The 11,412-nt window shown below is 43.2% G+C and overlaps 1 long non-coding RNA gene across 1 annotated transcript; it reads left to right on the forward strand.

Moving 5' to 3' along the window:
- Positions 1-228: 228 nt before the first annotated feature.
- Positions 229-5,509, forward strand: LOC117308857 (uncharacterized). Its single transcript, XR_004523111.2, has 3 exons — positions 229-389; positions 4,573-4,706; positions 4,982-5,509. It is a non-coding gene; the product is annotated as an uncharacterized lncRNA (long non-coding RNA).
- The last annotated feature ends 5,903 nt before the right edge of the window (positions 5,510-11,412 follow it).

The raw sequence follows: 11,412 nt of genomic DNA on the forward strand, positions 1-11,412 counted from the left end.
CCCTCGTTTCTCCTCCCTGTAGCAGCTACTCGCATGACCTTTAGCTGATTCATCAATGGGATTCCATTTAGAAATGACTGTATAAAGTGGTATTTCAAAGTCAAACAATGGTGGTTTAACCATCTGCTTTTATTGATTGCTCACCAGTCGGTCATTTCAGGACTCTCTTATCATGCTCTGCTTGGATATTTAAAATGTTCTTCATTCAATCATCTTCAAAGGTTCTGAGAACTCTGCCGATGAATTACCACATGGAAACTACATAAAATCCCCAGGCCCCACTGTCCTCACACAGAGGCAGGAATGAGCAGCGGGAGGAATGCCAACTCTGAAGCAAGACACGGCGGCATGAGCATCTGAGCTCCGCCCTCCTAGCTGTGCCGTCTTGGGTAAGTTACTTAAGCCTCGCGGAGCCGCAGTTCCTCTCTCTAATAGGGGGAAAGGATATCTACCATACCGTTTTCTTTGAGGATCAAAAGAGAATAACGGTAAATCATTTAGCAAAACCGCAGGCACTTAGTAGGGAATCAAGAGGACTGTATTTTTGATGGTTAATCTTTCACCCTGGTTTCCCAAGAAAACTGAGCCTAAGTCAAAACTTAAGTGCTAAAGCTTAGTTGAGGGTGCATTCCAGGGAAGAAGATGTGAAGGAACCAGGCGAGTGAGGTAGGAGGAGAGAGAAAGCAGGTACAAAGGCGTGCATTCCAAGCTGTCCAGACTCTCCAGCAACCAGGTTGCTGGAACATCCTGGTTGCTTGGACACACAGAACCTCCCCAGAGAGGGATATGGAAACACTGTGTCCCAGAACAGTCTCTGGGGGAGGAGTAAAGGAGGAGAATCTATCTGCTGGCTCTTTCTGTCTCCTGTTGCTTACTGGCCAAAGTCTCCCCCATCTCCACTGCTGGGCATCAGTTCCCCCATATTTCTGGGAAATTCTGTCCAGAGCAGTGGCATCAAACTTGTGAAAGGGCATGAGGCAGCATCATTTTATGCCTGTCTCTCTGCAGCCTGCAGCCCTGAAGACCCTCCTGAAAAGCCAGTGGGTGGCTGGAGCTCTCAGTAAGGCCCTGGCATTTGTACGGCAGCAGTGAGAGGGAAGCCCAAGGGCAGGAGAGGGCCCTGCAGTGAGGTCAGAGGTGGTGTGAGAGGAGGCACCGTTTGGTCCTGCCCTCAGCAACATGGGCGATCGGGACCACCTGCTGGGCAGCCCAGGGCAATGACCAATCAGCCACCAACACGAAGGCAGGGAGACAGCCCAGTGAGCCCCTCCCAGTAGAGATGGACATCACCTCTCTGTTCCCACAAAAATGCCATTGGTGCCAAGTGATCTTCCTGGAGGGTCACCAGTAGCATCAAGCAGAAAAACATGCCCAGGCAAATCTGACAAGTGCATAAACTGGGTCTGGTATTATGAGAACAGGAGGCGTGCTTTCACCAGTTTATGAACGTGCAGTGGTGCAAAATTGGCTCATGATAGACACAGGTGTGATCTGGGTCAAGTTTACTTTCAGCGCCCCTCTGATTCATGCTCAGGAGAAAGGCTGGGTTCAGAGCCCCTGCTTTGTGAGTTAGCCCATCAACTGACTTCAAAGCCCAGGCTCACCCACATTGCCGTACTTCCTGCCTCGGCACAAAGATGTGCTGAAGCCATGAGACCAAATATCCTCGCCCATCATGAAGAGAGACAGGGCCCCAGCACCCAGTGTACCTGCAATGCCAGAACAAGAGGCTTTGCAAGACACTGGGAGAAAAAAAAGGTTTTAGCAACAGAAAGAGAACCAAGAGAGTAATCCGTTAAGAAGAGATTTTCAGGTTGAAGGGAGGGACAACCAGTGTCAGATGTGCCGAGAAGCCAGTCTAGTAGAACAGGAATAAGAAACAAGATAACAGAGTTTTGTGCTTGCTGCCCTGACCAGAACAATTTCCGTGGTAAGAGAGCAGCTGGAAATATTGCTAAGAATTCAGCAGTGCAATGGGAGTGAGGAAATAGAGCTGGTATTTTTTTTCCAAAAATATTTTTACTTAAAATTATCATACAGGAAAAGAAAGAAAAGTTTTGGTAGCTTGAGGGGGAAGAAGAATTGAGGCAAGGTATATTTTTTCAAAATATCACATTTATTTGATCTGCCTTGATATCATTGGGTTATTTCCAACTTTTGACAATTACAAATAGTGGTGTTATAAGTATTCTTATAAATTTCTTTGGGTATATATGTGTGTCTCTTTTAGTTGAGCATATCTCCAGGAATAGTGATAGTGTATCTATATATTCAATTGATAACCCAATTTATTAATATGTCAGTTAGATCACCTTGACCAAACCATCTGTAATCTTACTATTTTTGTGTGTGCATGTGTCCATTTGTTCTGTAAGTTACAGATGGAGGTATATTAAAACCCACAGAACGTTATTGATACACATTTCCTCTTTCACTTTCGTTAATTTTTGCTGTCTATATTTAGAAGAGTATATACATTTAGAATTGTACACTATAAACATATACAGATGTAGAATTTTCTATAGCTTTCTGGTAAATTGAAATTTTTATCACTGAGAAATTTCTTTGACCTCTAGTAATATTTCTTATCTCAGAGTTTTCTTTATCTGATAGTTACTATCTTTTTCTCAGAGTTTGGAAGGAAATTTTTTTTCTATCCTTTTATTTTCAATCTCTCTATATTTTTATATGTAAAATGTGTTTCACAGAATCAAAATACAGATGGTCCCTGACTTAAGATGGTTCGACTTACAATTTTCCAACTTTCCTGTGGTGTAAAGGTGATAGAAACCATAGTTTGGATTTTGATCTTTTCCCACTCTAGTAAGATGTGATATGGTTCTCTCTCACGATGCTGGGCAGTGGTAGTTAGCTGCATCCCGGGGCCAGCCACGGGATTACGAGGGTAAATAATCGATACACTTACAACCATGATGTTTTTCACTTTCAGTACAGTATTCAGTAAATTACATGAGATATTCAACACTTTATTACAAAATAGGCTTTGTGTCAGATGATTTTTGCCTAACTATTGGCTAATACAAGCGTTCTGAGCACGTTTAAGGTAGGCAAGGCTAAGCTGTGATGTTTGGTAGGTTAGGGGTATTAAAAGCATTTTTGACTTAGGATATTTTCGACTTATGATGGGTTTATCAGAATGTAACCCCATCGTAAGTCAAGTAAGATCTATACAGTTTTCTTTTTTTTACTCCCATCTGCTCTGTAAATTTTCCCATTTATAAAGCATTTTAGTCCATTTATGTTTCTTGCAATTATCTAGAAGCAAGGTAGTTTTTAAGATAGTGGAAGCATTTAGTATATTTGTAGGCAGAGGGGAAAGGAAAAACTAAAATGATTGAAAATATAATGAGGGAAAGGAAAGTGATGACTGATGGGGCAAGTTCTAGAGGTGATGGATGCCAATGATAACCAAAGTGCAGAGCACAAGACAAGGGATACTCTTGCAGAGGAGGCTGCAGAAAACTGGTGCAGCTCATCTATGTTTGGTGGTGGTATGAAGAGATATTTAGGAAGGTTGTCTCTGCTGGCTTGTATTTTTCTTCTAAGGTGGAAACAAAGTCTTCGGCTAAAGTATCTGCAAGCAGAGCTGAGAGCTTTAGGGACATGGAGAAGTTTCATAAGTGCCACCACGGAGTATGGGATAGGGAGGGTGACAGTGGGAGACACTCATTTGTTTAGGAGGTGAGGGAAAGTTCTCGGGCAACTGTAAAATTCCACCCCAGCTAGCTGTCAATTTGCGTTTCCCTGGAGATCCCAAGTCCCACATTCTTCTATATTCACGTTGTCACGGCTCCCAGAGGGCAACTTTCCCAGATACTGCTAATGCTGCTGTTCTGGTTGGAGTGGAACTTTGGAAGGAGTCTATTTGGAATGGCAAAAAGAAGGAATTTTTTATTCTTCTCCCTGATGTCTCTCTTGATGTACAATCCAGTTTGATCTGATGTTTTTCACACAAGCTGGTACCTCCATACCTACTATGTTATAACCTTCCCTCTACTTACAGAGTGGTTCATTTAATAAGTACTCAGCTTATGTTTACTGCATGGCAGGATGGCTGTGAAGCCTATGACAATGGAGAGCTAGTGATTCTCTAATGCACAAGAGCTGGCTTTACCTCTTGCTGGCTTTTCCCTACTCAACTCCCATATCCTTAGCAGAAAATCCTTGCTACTTGGTGAGACAGAAGATCCCAGTGGTTAAATTCACTGGCTCTCAAGTCAAATTCCCTGGTTTCAAAGCATGGCTTCATCCTTTGCAAACCGTGTGATCTTGAACAAGTTCTTGACCTTGAGCCTCCATCTCTTCATCTGTAAAATGGGTATACAATAGTACTATGCGTACAGCTTTTTCATGAGGGAAAAATGGCATATATACTGTGACAGCTAGTTTTACCTGTCAACCTGGCTACACCACAATACCCATTTATTCAATTAAACTCTAATTTATGTGTTGCTCTGAGGGTATCCTATAGATGTGGTCTAACATCACAATCAGTTGACTTTGAGTAAAGGAGATTATCCTCTATAATCTGAGTCAGCATCATCCACTCAGTTGAAAAGCCTGAAGAGCAAAGCTGAGGTTTCTTGAGGAAGAAGAAATTCTGCTTCAACATGACAGCTCCTGCCTGAGACTTTCCAGCCTTCTGACTGCCCTGTGGATTTTGCACCTGCCAGCCTCACCACCATGTAAGCAACTCCTTGAAGTAAATCTCAATGTCTGTGTGTCCCACTGCTTCTGCTGCTCTGGAGAAGCCTGACGGATACACACATGCTAAGCAGTTAGCACAGTGCCTTGCCTGTTACAGTCCTCAGGAATTACTGACCTACCATTATGATTTTAGGTAGATCTTTTTAATATAGAGAATGCTTCCTGAAACACAGGCTTCCCGAGGATTCCTATGATGAGGCAATCCTGACGTCACTTGCTCTCGTTGTGCCGCTGTTTTATTTTATTTTTCCAGGGTAACGAGGATGCTTTGATGCTGTCATAATGTCGCAGGTCTTGCACTGCTCCCTGCTCGGTAGCTGATTTTCACCCTGTGCCTCTTTGACAGTCCCTTGGGAAGGCTACCTGCCACCTCTGCGTCACCTGAGGCACTGTCACCTATGCATACTTTGCTGATTTTTGTGAGTCAAAACTGAACCTCAAGAACATACGATAATGGGAGAGAGACCACAGAGAGCTGAACCTCATTCTGACTGAGCGAAGGCCCTATGAGAAGGTGGTTCACTGGCTGAGAACTTACGATGTACTTACATCGACTGTACCCACTTTGTATAAGAAAACTGGTTTTTGCTGGCCAAACAGGTTGAATGTTGGTAATTACATATGCTTCACCCTAATACTCTTCCTCACTATAAAAGATCTATAAATATTTTAAAATAAAAATATTTCTGTGATGAGAGTACTATAACAAATCAGTGCTGCATAGAGCAGCGCTAAGTAACATATGTATATTATTGTCGTTGTTAATTTCACTAGCCTTCAGTTGTAGCGAAAACTAATCCAAGGGCAACCAGAGAGGAGCTTGTACTTAACAGGCCACGTCCCTGGTGCTGGTCTCTTGAGGATGGGCAGTGGGCTCCGCATGGGGGCTCGGGGGGCTCTCTCATTGCTGATGTCACTACAGGCCGGCTGCAGCACAGACCTCCAGCCCAGAGAGCCGTCCCTGGGCAGCAGGTTTGCTCCAGCTGATTCAGGTATTACCCAGAGATAAACGAGGATTGGGTGTCTTGTGATCGGCTCTTCTCTGCCAGTGAGCTATTTTCACTGTTTGAGGAATTTTCAGTATAGGTCGCACCAGAGGCTACATGGTGAATTGCTAAGTGTATGTGTACACGGGCTTTTAGAAAGTAGAAAAATACTGAACTTACTAAAACTTAGAAAAATTCCTGTCTCATACGTCACATTATCTACGGCAACAAGCCAAGTGCCACGTCTTTAAAGATGCCCAATAAAAACAGAAGCTGCAGTGTGTGGTGTCACAGCGTAAACGCCTCGACTTGCAAGCTGGGTTAACTGGCTTTGAATCTAGTTCTGTCACTGAAGAGTTGTAGAACCTTGGGCCAGTTAACCTCTCTGTGACTCACCTACAAAATGCGGATGGAAACAATCCCCTATCTTAAAGGGTTATGGCGAGATATCATCTGCAAACTACAATGCCTGGTACAGAAAAAGCATGGTATGTATTGACTACTATTACTAAATGAATGACTTTTAGTATACAGGAGAAGTTTTAAAGTTCAAACTGTGTTACAAAGCAGCAGGAAAATTCTGAAAAACACCAACCTACAAAATGCCCAAACTCCAGAAACACTATGATTTTGTTCTTGCATTACAATGGCGTGCTACTGGTTTCTGTGGGCTGTTATGTAGGGCGTGGCCCAGCTTAGGTCTCTTGGTCTCGCGAGGACTTTTGTTGTCATTGTTTCTGCTCTTTCCCATTTTTCCTTCTGGCATTTGATATATCTTTGCCAAATCCTTGAAATGGCTGATACAGTCATTCCCCTCCCTAATAAGTGACGGCCACGGCATCGGTGATGATCGTTAAGATCAGTCAACAAAATTACCTGACTGGTGCACCCACGTCCACCTCCTGAGCCTCAGATTGGAGACTGCAGCTATGCATTTTGTCCACAGTGAGTTAAAAATGAGTATATCTTGCTCTTACATTGCTATGTGACATTTTAGAATTCAACAGCATGTAATTATAGAAAAGTGTTCCAAACTACCAGTTTCTTTGAATACCGTACTTCACAATAATTCAGAGCCCTAAGCATCTTTATCAGTTACTTTCAAATGATTTCTTGAAGGAAGCTTGGTATCTCAACACTGCATGATTTTTCTCACTGCTCTGAAAGCTGCATTCAGATTCACTCCAAAGCTACTGAACTTGCATCAAAGAATTCAGCCTTAGAGCAAAGAAATGGCCTTTTCAATAAAGGTGATAAAAATTACTGAAATTTCCAGGGTGCCTTCTTCTGAAAAACTCATAAAAGGCTTTACATGATCTGGTGAAAGGATTTTGATCCAGAAGGGATGGCATTTGATTGATAAAGTTTCTCAAAGTTTAAATATATTTCTGAATATCTTTCTCATCTTTTGCTACTGTATTTTCAGATGCAACACATTTCAAGTTAACTTATTATGACACATATTCCTTTTTCAACCAAAAAACCAGAAACAAAACAACAGTTTAAGAGCTGAGTCACTCACTTTTCTTAGTTCGCTATGGTTCGGTTTCTCTGGACAACATTTGGTTCCCAAGTCCTTTCTTGTTCAGCCACTCCTAACTTCATCCTTCCATTTCATTGGGGGTATCCCCAGCTGGGGCTGATGAACTGACACAGTGCTGAAACACTAGGGCCCCAGTTCCCAATTACCAGCCTTATTTTTTAATAGAGTGTCATATTCCACTGCCTAGCATTCAGACCTCTGGGCTTGGCTCTTCCAGTCTAGTTTCCTCCCATCGTGTGACGGTTAATATTCTTACCTGTACTCCTGCCCCACTGTGTGCCTTGCACATACATTTATGATGTTTCAGGAACCAACTTACATTCCTATACGCCTGAGTTCTCAACTTCTTAGTGTTTTTCAAGTTTTCTTTAATCTCATCCACATTACCCCAAATTTCCAACTCTGCTTTAATTGCATACTCTAAAAACAAGTATTTCTATTTTTCGGAATCTTAATTTTTGCCTATTATAAGAGTCACTGCAAATAAAAGTTAAACATGCCAGGGAGACAGGGAAGATGGCCGAAGAGTAAGACACAGAGATCACCTTCCTCCCCACAGATACACCAGAAATACATCTACACGTGGAACAACTCCTACAGAACACCTACTGAACGCTGGCAGAAGACCTCAGATCTCCCAAAAGGCAAGAAACTCCCCACGTACCTGGCTAGGGTAAAAGAAAAAAGAATAAACAGAGACAAAAGAATAGGGACGGGACCTGCACCAGTGGGAGGGAGCCGTGAAGGACGAAAGGTTTCCACACACTAGAAGCCCCTTCGCGGGCAGAGACCGCGGGTGGCGGAGGGGGGAAGCTTCGGAGCCGCGGAGGAGAGCACAGGGGTGCGGAGGGCAAAGTGGAGAGATTCCCGCACAGAGGATGGGTGCCGACTGGCACTCACCAGCCCGAGAGGCTTGTCTGCTCCCCCGCCGGGGCGGGCGGGGCTGGGAGCTGAGGCTCAGGCTACGGTCGGAGCGCAGGGAGAGGACAGGGGTTGGCTGCGTGAACACAGCCTGAAGGGGGCTAGTGCGCCACGGCTAGCCGGGAGGGAGTCCGGGGAAAAGTCTGGACCTGCCGAAGAGGCAAGAGACTTTTTCTTACCTCTCTGTTTCCTGGTGCGCGAGGAGAGGGGATTACGAGCGCTGCTTAAAGGAGCTCCAGAGACGGGCGTGAGCCGCGGCTAAAAGGGCGGACCCCAGAGACGGGCATGAGACGCTAAGGCTGCTGCTGCCGCCGCCAAGAAGCCTGTGTGCGAGCACAGGTCACTATCCACACCCCGCTTCCTGGGAGCGTGTGCAGCCCGCCACTGCCAGGGTCCCAGGCAACTTCCCTGGGAGAACACACGGTGCGCCTCAGGCTGGTGCAACGTGACGGTGGCCTCTGCTGCCGCAGGCTTGCCCCGCACTCCTTGCCCCTCCCTCCCTCCCGGCCTGAGTGAGCCGGAGCCCCCGAATCAGCTGCTCCTTTAATCCCGCCCTGTCTGAGTGAAGAACAGACACCCTCAGGTGATCTACACACAGAGGAGGGGCCAAATCCAAAGCTGAGCCCCTGGGAGCTGTGAGAACAAAGAAGAGAAAGGGAAATCTCTCCCAGCAGCCTCAAGAGCCGTGGATTAAATCTCCACAATCGATTTGATGTCCCTGCATCGGTGGAATACCTGAATAGACAAGGAATCATCCCAAATTCAGGAGGTGGACTTTGAGAGCAACATATATTATTTTTTCCCCTTTTCCTCTTTTTGTGAGTGTGTATGCAGATGCTTCTGTGTGAGATTCTGTCTGTACGGTTTTGCTTTCACCATTTGTCCTAGGGTTCTGTCCGTCCATTTCTGGTTTGTTTTGTTTTATTAAAAAAAATTTTTTTCTTAATAATTATGTTTTATTTTAATAACTTCATTTTATTTTATCTTTATTTTATCTCCTTCCTTCCTTTCTTTCTTTCTTTCTACTTTTTCTCACTTTTATTCTGAGCTGTGTGGATGAAAGGCTCTTGGTGCTGCAGCCAGGAGCCAGTGCTCTGCCTCTGACGTGGGAGAGATAACTTCAGGACACAGGTCCACAAGAGACCTCCCAGCTCCACATAATATCAAACAGCGAAAATCTCCCAAAGATCTCCATCTCAACACCAACACCCAGCTTCACTTAATGACCAGCAAGCTACACTGCTGGACACCCTATGCCTAACAACTAGCAACACAGGAACACAACCCCACCCATTAGCAGAGAGGCTGCCCAAAATCATAATAAGACCACAGACACCCCAAAACACACCACCAGACGTGGACCTGCCCACCAGAACACAGGCACTAGTCCCCTCCACCAGGAAGCCTACACAACCCACTGAACCAACTTTAGCCACTGGGGACAGACAGCAAGAACAATGGGAACTACAAACCTGCAGCCTGCAAAAAGGAAACCCCAAACAAAGTAAGATAAGCAAAATAAGAAGACAGAAAAACACACAGCAGATGAAGGAGCAAGATAAAAACCCACCAGACCTAACAAATGAAGAGGAAATAGGCAGTCTACCTGAAAAGGAATTCAGAATAATGATAGGAAAGATGATCCAAAATCTTGGAAATAGAATAGAGAAAATGCAAGAAACATTTAACAAGGACCTAGTAGAACTAAAGAGGAAACAAGCAACGATGAACAACACAATAAATGAAATTAAAAATACTCTAGAAGGGATCAATAGCAGAATAACTGAGGCAGAAGAACGGGTAAGTGACCTGGAAGATAAAATAGTGGAAATAACTACTGTAAAGCAGAATAAAGAAAAAAGAATGAAAGAAATAAGGACAGTCTCAGAGACCTCTGGGACAACATTAAACTCACCAACATTCGAATTATAGGAGTCCCAGAAGAAGAGAAAAAGAAAGGGACTGAGAAAATATTTGAAGAGATTATAGTTGAAATCTTGCCTAATATGGGAAAGGAAATAGTTAATCAAGTCCAAGAAGCATAGAGAGTCCCATACAGCATAAATCCAAGGAGAAACACGCCAAAACACATATTAATCGAACTAAAAAAATTAAAAAGAGGGGAGGGAGCTGGAAAAAAAATTAAAAAGAAAAGAAAAAATATTAAAAGCAGCAAGGGAAAAGCAACAAATAACATACAAGGGAATCCCCATAAGGTTAACATCTGATCTTTCAGCAGAAACTCTGCAAGCCAAAAGGGTGGCAGGACATATTTAAAGTGATAAAAGGGAAAACCCTACAACCAAGATTACTCTACCCAGCAAGGACCTCATTCAGATTTGACAGAGAAATTAAAATCTTTACAGACAAGCAAAAGTTAAGAGAATTCAGCACCACCAAACCAGCTTTACAACAAATGCTAAAGGAACTTCTCTAGGCGGGAAACACAAGAGAAGGAAAAGACCTGCAAAACCAAACCCAAAACAATTAAGAAAATGGTAATAGGAACATACATATTAATTACCTTAAATGTAAATGGATTAAATGCTCCAACCAAAAGACACAGACTGGTTGAGTGGACACAAAAAAAAGACCTGTATATATGCTGTCTACAAGAGACCCACTTCAGACCTCGGACACATACAGACTGAAAGTGAGGGGATGGAAAAAGATATTCCATGCAAATGGACATCAAAAGAAACCTGGAGTAGCAATTCTCATATCACATAAAATAGACATTAAAACAAAGACTGTTGCAAGAGACAAAAAGGACACTACATAATGATCAAGGGATCAATCCAAGAAGAAAATATAACAATTGTAAATTTTTATGCACCCAACACAGGAGCACCTCAGTACATAAGGCAAATGCTAACAGCCATAAAAGGGGAAATAGACTGTAACAATAATAGTAGGGGGCTTTAACACCACACTTTCACCAGAAGACAGATCATCCAAAATGAAAATAAATAAGGAAACACAAGCTTTAAATGACACATTTAACAAGATGGACTTAATTGATATTTATAGGACATTCTATCGAAAAACAACAGAACACACTTTCTTCTCAAGTCCTCATGGAACATTCTCCAGAAAAGATCATATCTTGGGTCACAAATCAAGCCTTTGTAAATTTAAGAAAATTGAAATCATATCAAGTATCTTTTCCGACCTCAACACCATGGGACTAAGTATCAGTTACAGGAAGAAACCTGTAAAAAATACAAACACATG

Source organism: Tursiops truncatus, chromosome 18 (genome assembly GCF_011762595.2).
Source record: "Tursiops truncatus isolate mTurTru1 chromosome 18, mTurTru1.mat.Y, whole genome shotgun sequence".
NCBI lineage: Eukaryota > Metazoa > Chordata > Mammalia > Artiodactyla > Delphinidae > Tursiops > Tursiops truncatus.